General features: G+C 38.5%; 1 pseudogene; it reads right to left on the bottom strand.

The window, feature by feature from the left end:
- Positions 1–291: 291 nt before the first annotated feature.
- Positions 292–4,759, bottom strand: LOC133254489 (SREBP regulating gene protein-like; annotated as a pseudogene).
- Positions 4,760–11,775: the final 7,016 nt, after the last annotated feature.

Raw genomic sequence — 11,775 nt, 5'->3', positions numbered from 1 at the left:
AAATAACTTTACACTGAAGGGCCTGGGGAGAACACACACAAGGGCCCACAGGTCCCTAAGCAGCCACAGGGCTGAGGCGCCCAGAGAGCCAACGCCTCTGCCAACGCCTCTTCCAACTGCTTCACGGAGCAAGTCCATCTGGTCAGCCCAGGGGCGAGAGCCCAGAGGCCACAGAACACAACTCAAGAAATGGTCATGATCAAGTCTTCTGTCGAAGACCAGAGAAAGGCTTCAGGCTGCAAGTTCTTCAGTAGCACATCCTCCCAGCGGGCCGAGTCTCCTGCCACAACATCATGCCAGGAAGAGCTCGGGAGGGCTCTCTCCATAGCAGTCTTTGCTATGGGATCCTATAGGATCCACGCTGCATGCTCTGGGATTATGCCCTGCGTTTAGCCAAACACAATTCAAAGATATCTTCAACTGCCATGAAGAGGTTCTGGAATGCCACGGCTGCACGTCTAAAGAAGCGCTCCAGGAGTAGTTGCTTGTCGGGCTGCAGGCAGCAGGAGACACAGTACTCCTGGGCACTACAGCGGCCATTGGACGAGCAGCCATCACAACAGTCCCTGCTTCGTGCCAGGGACGTTGAGGTTACAGCAGCCATTCACCAGCAAATCTTTCCTCTCCCAAACCTAAGCTGAAAGTCGGAGACCAGTTCATCTGGAAGGAGGTGTTTCCCTTGAATGGAGTTCAGGCACTGGTTGCTGGGCTGTCTGCTATGGCCTGAGTTAAACTGCACTTTCCACAGGGGATGGGGTTGATCGTGGTCTTGGACTTGGAGGAGATTCAGATCTTTCACTGCCCTCTCCTCCTGCTTGAAGGTGCTGGTAAGGAAGTAGACCAGCGAGAGCCTGAAGACCGGGGTGAGCACCCACCTCTTCCGCAGGAGCCGGCGCCACCGTTCACCTTGCCATCAGGTTCAACTTCCGGGCGTGGAGTGCGGCAGGCCCCGCGGCCCTCAGCCCAGCCAGCTCTTTGCTAGGCTTTTATTATCACACTGACAATACTCTGACTTTTTTCACACTTGTTTAAAGGTGTGTCTCCTTCTATTATGCTATCAGCTTTCTGAGTAGAAGAATATATAACCAGTACCTGGCACACAACATAGCACATGGGATCCCATATCTGTTTTACTCCAGAGTACATAAATAAATTAAGGAAGAAAACTCAGATGTTTTTCCTCATTGTTCTTTCCAGGAATCACTTCTCTTGGATCATTCAGTGCATTTTCAGGCCTGTAATTAAGGTCATCTGACGAACACAATTTTGCTTAAATATACATTTTCCTCCTTTTTGACTTTATTTTATTTAGTATAATATTCCACAACTTGGATGAGCATAATTTGATTCCTTTTCACAGTGTAAAGGTCTTGTGCTTTATACAACTCCCCATTCGTAACCTAATTATTTTATTATTATTTCAAGGAAAATAAATATAGGCATCCAAGCAGGAAAAATTAATTTCAAATTTTTAAATTTAGTAAATTCCCTGGTGGCTCAGATAGTAAAGAATCTTCCTGAAATGTGGGGGTTTGGGTTCAGTGTTAGGGTGAGAAGATCCCTGGAGGAAATCATGGCAACCCACTCCAATATTCTTGCCTGGAGAATCCCATGGACAGAGGAGCCTGGTGGGCTACAATCCACAGGGTCACAAAGATTCAGACATGAAGCAACTTAAGCACAGCACAATTTTTTAATTAATGCTTCTTATTTACTTGTTATTCTATAAAAAATTGAAACTAATAGATGAATAAGTAGTTTTGAGCAAAAATGTTTATAAGCCAGTATTTTTTAATCCAGAAATTGTTTTTTCTTATATTTGAAGAAAAAAAGATAAGCATCCTCAGATATTAAAGATTAAGGAAATATTCTACAAGTAGGCTGAAGTTGAAAATGCTTATTAAATATGTACTTAATATTAAAACTGCTTAATTATGAAATTTAAAATAAATAATTTCTGTGAATATAATATAAAATTATTCAAATGTTTTTAAAAGTTGTGAGAAGACATAAATTGCAAAACCCAGTAATTTAATTAACAACTTCATTTGAGATGTGAGATTATACTAACACAAAGATGAGAAATGCAAATGATAACATTCTCAAATTATAAATGAAATAAGAATCAGAATAATTGAAAGATTAGTATAATACTTTTTCAAATACTTAAGGGTAGCAAAGAATAAAAATGAAATGTTAATTTATTTTACATTACTATTGAAAAACTTTCAAAGAGAAAGAAAAAAACTAGCTCATATGATAAAAGACACAAAACAGAGAGAACGCGAAAGGAGTATAAAAATTACAAATAAGTTGATTTCAGTAAAAATCGATAAATCTGTTACCAAAATACATACACGTATTTTCGTTCTTCTCACAAAAGACTTGCGAATCTTAGGACTTGTAGGTTGGCCTCTCCATTAAAAAATAAAATAAAATCTAACCATGTGTTTTGTAAAACAGACAATCTAAAATAAGTTGTTTGGAAAGAGTCAAAGTAAAAGATTGAATGAGATATTTAAATTTTTTATATATGTATAGTATTTTATATTATTTTTATAAAATATATAACTACAACAGTGGTCAAACTTTATGGATAATTTAGCATTAAAACTGAACAAAAAAATAAAAGATTAAGAAACACAAGAAATAATAGTGAAAACAAAGCACAAGTACACAAAGTTGGTGAAAATAAATCAGAGTATGAAAAACTAACTATAAGGAAACTGTTGTTCAGTTGCTAAGTCATGTCCTGCTCTTTGCAGTCCCATGAACTGCAGCTCACCAGACTTCCCTGTCCTTCACTATCTCCCTGAGTTTGCCCACACTCATGTCCAGTGATGCCATCCAACCATCTCATCCTCTGTTGTCCCCTTTTCTTCCTGCCCTTAATCTTTCCAAGTATCAGGGTCTTTTCCAATGAGTTGGCTCTTCACATCAGGTGGCTGAAGTATCGGAGCTTCGGTGTCAGTCCTTCCAATGACTATTCAGGGTTGACATCCTTCAGGATTGACTGGTTAGATCTCCTTGCAGTCTAAGGGACTCACAAGAGTCTCCTCCAACATCACAGTTCAGAAGCATCAATTCTTTGGCACTTAGCCTTCTTTATAGTCCAACTCTTACGTTCATATATGACTACTGCAATACCTATGGCTTTGACCACAGGGACGTTTGTCAGAAAAGTGAGGTCTCTGTTTTTAATATGCTATCTAGGTTTCTTATAGCTTTCCTTCCAAGGAGAGTCTTTTAATGTCCTGGCTGCAGTCTCAGTCCAGAGTGATTTTGGAGACCTAGAAAATAAAACCTGTCACTTTCGCCACTTTCCCCCTATCTGTTTGGCATAAAGTAATGGGACTGGATGTCATGATCTTAGTTTTTTGAATGTTGAGTTTTAAGTCAACTTTTTTACTCTCGTCTTTCACCCTGATTCAGAGGCTCTTTAGTTCCTCTTTGCTTTTTGTAATTAGAGTGCTATCATCTGCATATCTGAGGTTGCTGATATTTCTCCTGGCAATCTTGATTCCAGCTTGTGAGTCATCCAGCCCAGCATTTCACATTATATACTCTGCATAGAAGTTAAATAAGCATGTTGACAATATACAGCCTTGACATACTCCTTTCCCAATTTTGAACCAATATGTGGTTCTGTATAAGGTTTTAACTCTTGCTTCTTGACCTGCATACAAGTTTCTCAGGAGACAAGTAAGGTGGTCCACTGTTCCCATCTCTGTAAGAATTTTCCATAGTTTGTTGTGATCCATACAGTCAAAGGCTTTAGCAAGTAAATAAAGAAGTTTTTCTGGAATTCCCTTGCTTTTACTGTGATCCAGCAGATGTGGACAATTTGATCTCTGGTTTTTCTGCCTTTTCTAAATCCAGCTTGGAACTTCTTGGTTCACGTACTGCCTCAACCCTAGCTTGAAGGATTACCTTGCTGGCATGTGAAATGAGCACATTTGTATGGTAGTTTGAACTTTCTTTGGTATTGTCTTTCTTTGGGATTAAAATGAAAGCTACCCTTTTCCAGTGCTGCCTGTGGCCACTGCTAAGTTTTCTAAATTTGCTGACATATTGAGTGCAGCACTTTAAAATCATCATCTTTTGGGATTTTTAAATAACTCAGCTGGAATTCCATGGAAACTAAATTTTCAAAAGAAAATCTTATGCAAAGAGTTTTGGAAGAAGTAGGAAATTGTCCTGCAATTATAGGATATTTAGAAAATAATTGTTAGAAAACAATTTATATAAAGGAATACATGATCAAAGATTTTCCCAAAAGCAAATGCATGGCTTTAAATATGTTTATTATTAAAAATGCTAAGAACTAGATATTATATAAAACCTAGATAGGGAGGAGCTAAGATGGCAGAGGAGTAGGACGGGGAGAACACTTTCTCCCCCACAAATTCATCAAAAGAACATTTAAACACCGAGTAAATTCCACAAAACAACTTCTGAATGCCGGCAGAGGACATCAGGCACCCAGAAAAGCAACCCAAGTCTTCGAAAGGAGGTAGGAAAAAATATAAAAGACAAAAAAAGGGACAAAAGAGGGAGGGACGGAGTTCTGATCTGGGAAGGGAGTCTTAAAAAGAGAGAAGTTTCCAAACACTAGGAAACCTTCTCACTGCCGAATCTGTGCTGAGCCTTGGAAGCACAGAGGGCAACATAACAGGGAGGAAAAATAAATAATTAAAACCCGCACATTGCGAGCCCTACGGTAACTCCCCCAGCCGAGAAGCAGCCCAGACGCCTGCATCCGCCATAAGCAAGCTGGGGCTGGGCAGGGAGGCGTGGTGCGGGCTGCATTGCAAGAATCTGGCCTGAATACCCCAAGCGCTATCTGAGCGAAATAGTTTGGGCTAGCAAACCAGACTGTGGGATATCTACCACGCGAAAAGCCAGCCCTAACCTATGACATCGCCGGGCCCGCGCACGGAACAAACGACTGAACAGAGATAGCCGGCAGCAGACCATCCCCCTCCGGTGATAGGCAGCCAGAGCCGGAAGGGGGCAATTGCAGCCCCAGAGAGACATTATCTATAAAACTGTAAGCAGGCTTCTTTGCTAACTAAAACTTCATGGGGGTCTGGATGGTCAACATCTGCCTAAGAAGGTGTGCCGGCGCACAACTAGATAACTGAGCGGCGGGGAGGCGATAAGTCGCAGCAATCGCGCACGCAAAACACCTCATCACCTGAGCTGCTCGGATCTGGGAAGGGCACAAAACACAGGCCCAGCCAAGAGTCTGCACCTCTGAGGACTACCCGAGTGCCTGAACCTGAGCGGCTTGGACCTCGGAAGTACAGGCAGCCCAGGGCCGGCCACGGATGGTTCCCGGCGGAACAACCTAGAGCCTGAGCAGCCTGGGCAGAGAGGCTACACGCGCCGTGAACTGGGGGCAGACCCAGTGTGGCTGAGGCACTGCGAGCACAGGCCAGTGTTATTTGTTTGCAGCATTCCTCCCTACCTCCCCTCAGCGCGACTGAACAAGTGAGCCTACAAAAAAAAAAAAAAAAAAGTGTCCTCCACCGTCCCCTTTGTCAGGGCAGAAACCAGACACTGAAGAGACCAGCAAACAGAAGAAACTATAACAGAGGAAACCGCCTTGGAAGCTACAGACAATAGATTAAGACCCTGTGGTTACTACCATCTATATAGGAAGGGGCCTATAGATCTTGAGAAATATAAGTCAGACCAAGGAACTAGCCAAAAATGAACTGAACCCACAATACTCACAACAAAACGGGAGAAAGTCCTAGATATATTTTTACTATTTGTACGATCATTCTTTCTTCTTTTTTTTTTAATTATTATTTTTTTAATTAAAAAAAATTTTTAAGTCCTCTATTATTCCTTTAATTTCCACTTTTATAACTGATTACTTTGCAAAAAGAAAAAAAAAGAAGACCCTATTTTTTTTAAAGCAAACTTCATATGTATATATTTTATAATTTTTTTTTACCTTTTTTTTACCCTTCTTTTCTTTAACATTGTATTTTTGAAATTCCAGACTCTACTCTAGATTTTTAATTTTAGCTTTTTAGTATTTGTTATCAATTTTGTACCTATAGTTTTTTTTTGTTTTTATATAATTTCTGTGACCCTTTTTTATTTTTTCTTTTTCTTTTTCTCTGTTTCTTTCTCTTCTTCTTTTAAATAACATTGTATATCTGAAATTCCAAACTCTACTCTAGATTTTTAATTTATGCTTTTTGGTATTTGTTATCAATTTTGTACCTGTATTTTTTAATAATTTATGCGACTTGTTTGTTCTTGTTTGTTTTTTTCTCTCTCTTTTTCTTTTTCTTCTTCTTTTTTTAACATTGTATTTTTGAAATTCCAAACTTTACTCTAGATTTTTAACTTTTGCTTTTTGGTTATTAGTTATCAATTTTGTACCTATATTTTCTTTATAATTTTTGTGACCTTGTTTGTTTTTGTTTGTTTTTTCTCTCTTTCTTTTCCTTCTTCTTTTCTTTAACATCATATTTTTGAAATTCCAAACTCTACTCTAGATTTTTTATTTTTGCTTGTACGTATTTGTTACCAATTTTGTACCTTTAAGAACCCAGTCTTCAGTACCCATTTTTCACTAGGGAGCGAGATTACTGGCTTAACTGCTCTCTCTCCCTTTGGACTCTCCTTTTTCTCCACTAGGTCGCCTGTGTCTCCTCCCTAACCCCTCTCTACTCTACCCAACTCTGTAAATTTCTGTGTGTTCCAGATGGTGGAGAACACTTAGGGAACTGATTACTGGCTGGATCTGTCTCCCTCCTTTTCATTCCCCCCATTTATTCTCCTGGCCACCTCTGCCGCCTTTCTCCTTCTTCTATTCTCTGTATAACTCTGTGAACAACTCTGAGCGGTCCAGCTGTGGAGTGCACATAAGGAAGAGATTACTGAATAGCCCACTCTCTCCTCTACTGATTCCACCTCATCTCATTCAGGTCACCTCTAACTCCCTCCTCACTCTTCTCTTCTCCATATAACGCTGTAAACCCACTCTCTGGGTGAAACAAGTTTCAGGGAAAGACATACCAAGCAAATTCTCCAGCAGTAAGGAACACAGCCCTGAGCTCCAAGATACAGGCAGCCCAAAGTCACCCCAAAACCATAGACATCCCATAACTCATTACTGGACATTTCATTGCACTTCAGAGAGAAGAAATACAGCTCCACCCACCAGAACACCGACACAAGCTTCCCTAACCAAGAAACCTTGACAAGCCACTTGTACAAACCCACACAGAGCGAGGAAATGCCACAATAAAGAGAACTCCACAAACTGCCAGAATACAGAAAGGACACCCCAAACTCAGCAATTTAAACAAGATGAAGAGACAGAGGAATACCCAGCATATAAAGGAACAGGATAAATGCCCACCAAACCAAACAAAAGAGGAAGAGATAGGGAATCTACCTGATAAAGAATTCTGAATAATGATAGTGAAATTGATCCAAAATCTTGAAATTAAAATGGAATCACAGATAAATAGCTTGGAGACAAAGATTGAGAAGACGAAAGAAAGGTTTAACAAGGACCTAGAAGAAATAAAAGAGAGTCAATATAAAATGAATAATGCAATAAATGAAATTAAAAACACTCTGGAGGCAACAAACAGTAGAATAACAGAGGCAGAAGTTAGGATTAGTGAATTAGAAGATAGAATGGTAGAAATAAATGAATCAGAGAGGATAAAAGAAAAACGAATTAAAAGAAATGAGGACAATCTTAGAGACCTCCAGGACAATATTAAATGCTACAACATTCGAATCATAGGGGTTCCAGAAGAAGAAGACAAAAAGAAAGACCATGAGAAAATACTTGAAGAGATAATAGTTGAAAACTTCCCTAAAATGGGGAAGGAAATAATCACCCAAGTCCAAGAAACCCAGAGAGTCCCAAACAGGATAAACCCAAGGCAAAACACCCCAAGACACATATTAATCAAATTAACAAAGATCAAACACAAAGAACAAATATTAAAAGCAGCAAGGGAAAAACAACAAATAACACACAAGGGAATTCCCGTAAGGATAACAGCTGATCTTTCAATAGAAACTCTTCAAGCCAGGAGGGAATGGCAAGACATACTTAAAGTGATGAAAGAAAATAACCTACAGCCCAGATTATTGTACCCAGCAAGTATCTCATTCAAATATGAAGGAGAAAGTCAAAGCTTCTCAGACAAGCAAAAGCTGAGAGAATTCAGCACCACCAAACCAGCTCTCCAACAAATACTAAAGGATATTCTCTAGACAGGAAACACAAAAACAGTGTATAAACTCAAACCCAAAACAATAAAGTAAATGGCAATGGGATCATACTTATCAGTAATTACCTTAAATGTAAATGGGTTGAATGCCCCAACCAAAAGACAAAGACTGGCTGAATGGATACAAAAACAAGACCCCTACATATGTTGTCTACAAGAGACCCACCTCAAAACAGGGGACACATACAGACTGAAAGTGAAGGGCTGGAAAAAGATTTTCCATGCAAATAGGGACCAAAAGAAAGCAGGAGTAGCAATACTTATATCAGATAAAATAGACTTTAAAACAAAGGCTGTGAAAAGAGACAAAGATGGTCACTACATAATGATCAAAGGATTAATCCAAGAAGAAGATGTAACAATTATAAATATATATGCACCCAACACAGGAGCGCCACAATATGTAAGACAAATGCTAACAAGTATGAAAGGAGAAATTAACAATAACACAATAATAGTGGGAGACTTTAATACCCCACTCACACCTGTGGATAGATCAACTAAACAGAAAATTAACAAGGAAACACAAACGTTAAATGATACAATAGACCAGTTAGACCTAATTGATATCTATAGGACATTTCATCCCAAAACAATGAATTTCACCTTTTTCTCAAGCGTACATGGAACCTTCTCCAGGATAGATCACATCCTGGGCCATAAATCTAGCCTTGGTAAATTCAAAAAAATAGAAATCATTCCAAGCATCTTTTCTGACCACAATGCAGTAAGATTAGATCTCAATTACAGGAGAAAACTGTTAAAAATTCCAACATATGGAGGCTGAACAACATGCTGCTGAATAACCAACAAATCACAGAAGAAATCAAAAAAGAAATCAAAACTTGCATAGAAATGAATGAAAATGAAAACACAACAACTCAAAACCTGGGGGACACTTTAAAAGCAGTCCTAAAGGGAAAGTTGATAGCAATACAGGCATACCTCAAGAAACAAGAAAAAAGTCAAATAAATAATCTAACCCTACACCTAAAGCAACTAGAAAAGGAAGAAATGAAGAACCCCAGGGTTAGTAGAAGGAAAGAAATCTTAAAAATTAGGGCAGAAATAAATGCAAAAGAAACAAAAGAGACCATAGCAAAAATCAACAAAACCAAAAGCTGGTTCTTTGAAAGGATAAATAAAATTGACAAACCATTAGCCAGACTCATCAAGAAACAAAGGGAGAAAAATCAAATCAATAAAATTAGAAATGAAAATGGAGAGATCACAACAGACAACACAGAAATACAAAGGATCATAAGAGACTACTGTCAACAATTATATGCCAATAAAATGGACAACGTGGAAGAAATGGACAAATTCTTAGAAAAGTACAACTTTCCAAAACTCGACCAGGAAGAAATAGAAAATCTTAACAGACCCATCACAAGCACGGAAATTGAAACTGTAATCAAGAATCTTCCAGCAAACAAAAGCCCAGGTCCAGACAGCTTCACAGCTGAATTCTACCAAAAATTTAGAGAAGAGCTAACACCTATCCTGCTGAAACTCTTCCAGAAAATTGCAGAGGAAGGCAAACTTCCAAACTCATTCTATGAGGCCACCATCACCCTAATACCAAAACCCGACAAAGATCCCACAAAAAAAGAAAACTACAGGCCAATATCACTGATGAACATAGATGCAAAAATCCTTAACAAAATTCTACCAATCACAATCCAACAACACATTAAAAAGATCACACACCATGACCAAGTGGGCTTTATCCCAGGGATGCAAGGATTCTTCAATATCCTCAAATCAATCAATGTAATACACCACATTAACAAATTGAAAAATAAAAACCATATGATTATCTCAATAGATGCAGAGAAAGCCTTTGACAAAATTCAACACCCATTTATGATAAAAACTCTCCAGAAAGCAGGAATAGAAGGAGCATACCTCAAGATAATAAAAGCTATATATGACAAACCCACAGCAAGCATTATCCTCAATGGTGAAAAATTGAAAGCATTCCCTCTAAAGTCAGGAACAAGACAAGGGTGCCCACTTTCACCATTACTATTCAACATAGTTTTGGAAGTTTTGGCCACAGCAATCAGAGCAGAAAAAGAAATAAAAGGAATCCAGATTGGAAAAGAAGAAGTAAAACTCTCAGTATTTGCAGATGACATGATCCTCTACATAGAAAACCCTAAAGACTCCACCAGAAAATTACTAGAACTAATCAATGACTATAGTAAAGTTGCAGGATATAAAATCAACACACAGAAATCCCTTGCATTCCTATACACTAATAATGAGAAAACAGAAAGAGAAATTAAGGAAACAATTCCATTCACCATTGCAACGGAAAGAATAAAACACTTAGGAATATATCTACCTAAAGAAACTAAAGACCTATATATAGAAAACTATAAAACACTGGTGAAAGAAATCAAAGAGGACACTAATAGATGGAAAAATATACCATGTTCATGGATTGGAAGAATCAATATAGTGAAAATGAGTATACTACCCAAAGCAATTTATGGATTCAATGCAATCCCTATCAAGCTACCAACGGTATTCTTCACAGAGCTAGAACAAATAATTTCACAATTTGTATGGAAATACAAAAAAACCTCGAATAGCCAAAGCTATCTTGAGAAAGAAGAATGGAACTGGAGGAATCAACCTACCTGACTTCAGGCTCTATTACAAAGCCACAGTTATCAAGACAGTATGGTCCTGGCACAAAGACAGAAATATTGATCAATGGAACAAAATAGAAAGCCCAGAGATAAATCCATGCACATATGGACACCTTATCTTTGACAAAGGAGGCAAGAATATACAATGGATCAAAGACAATCTCTTTAACAAGTGGTGCTGGAAAAACTGATCAACCGCTTGTAAAAGAATGAAACTAGACCACTTTCTAACACCATACACAAAAATAAACTCAAAATGGAGTAAAGATCTAAACGTAAGACCAGAAACTATAAAACTCCTAGAGGAGAACATAGGTAAAACACTCTCTGACATACATCACAGCAGGATCCTCTATGACCCACCTCCCAGAATATTGGAAATAAAAGCAAAAATAAACAAATGGGACCTAATTAAACTTAAAAGCTTCTGCACAACAAAGGAAACTATTAGCAAGGTGAAAAGGCAGCCTTCAGAATGGGAGAAAATAATAGCAAATGAAGCAACTGACAAACAACTTATCTCAAAAATATACAAGCAACTCCTACAGCTCAACTCCAGAAAAATAAACGACCCAATCAAAAAATGGGCCAAAGAACTAAATAGACATTTCTCCAAAGAAGACATACAGATGGCTAACAAACACATGAAAAGATGCTCAACATCACTCATTATCAGAGAAATGCAAATCAAAACCACTATGAGGTACCATTTCACGCCAGTCAGAATGGCTGTGATCCATAAGTCTATAAGCAATAAATGCTGGAGAGGGTGTGGAGAAAAGGGAACCCTCTTACACTGTTGGTGGGAATGCAAACTAGTACAGCCACTATGGAGA

This window comes from Bos javanicus, chromosome 9 (genome assembly GCF_032452875.1).
Source record: "Bos javanicus breed banteng chromosome 9, ARS-OSU_banteng_1.0, whole genome shotgun sequence".
NCBI classification, from domain to species: domain Eukaryota; kingdom Metazoa; phylum Chordata; class Mammalia; order Artiodactyla; family Bovidae; genus Bos; species Bos javanicus.
This window is presented reverse-complemented; position numbering and strand designations above follow the sequence as displayed.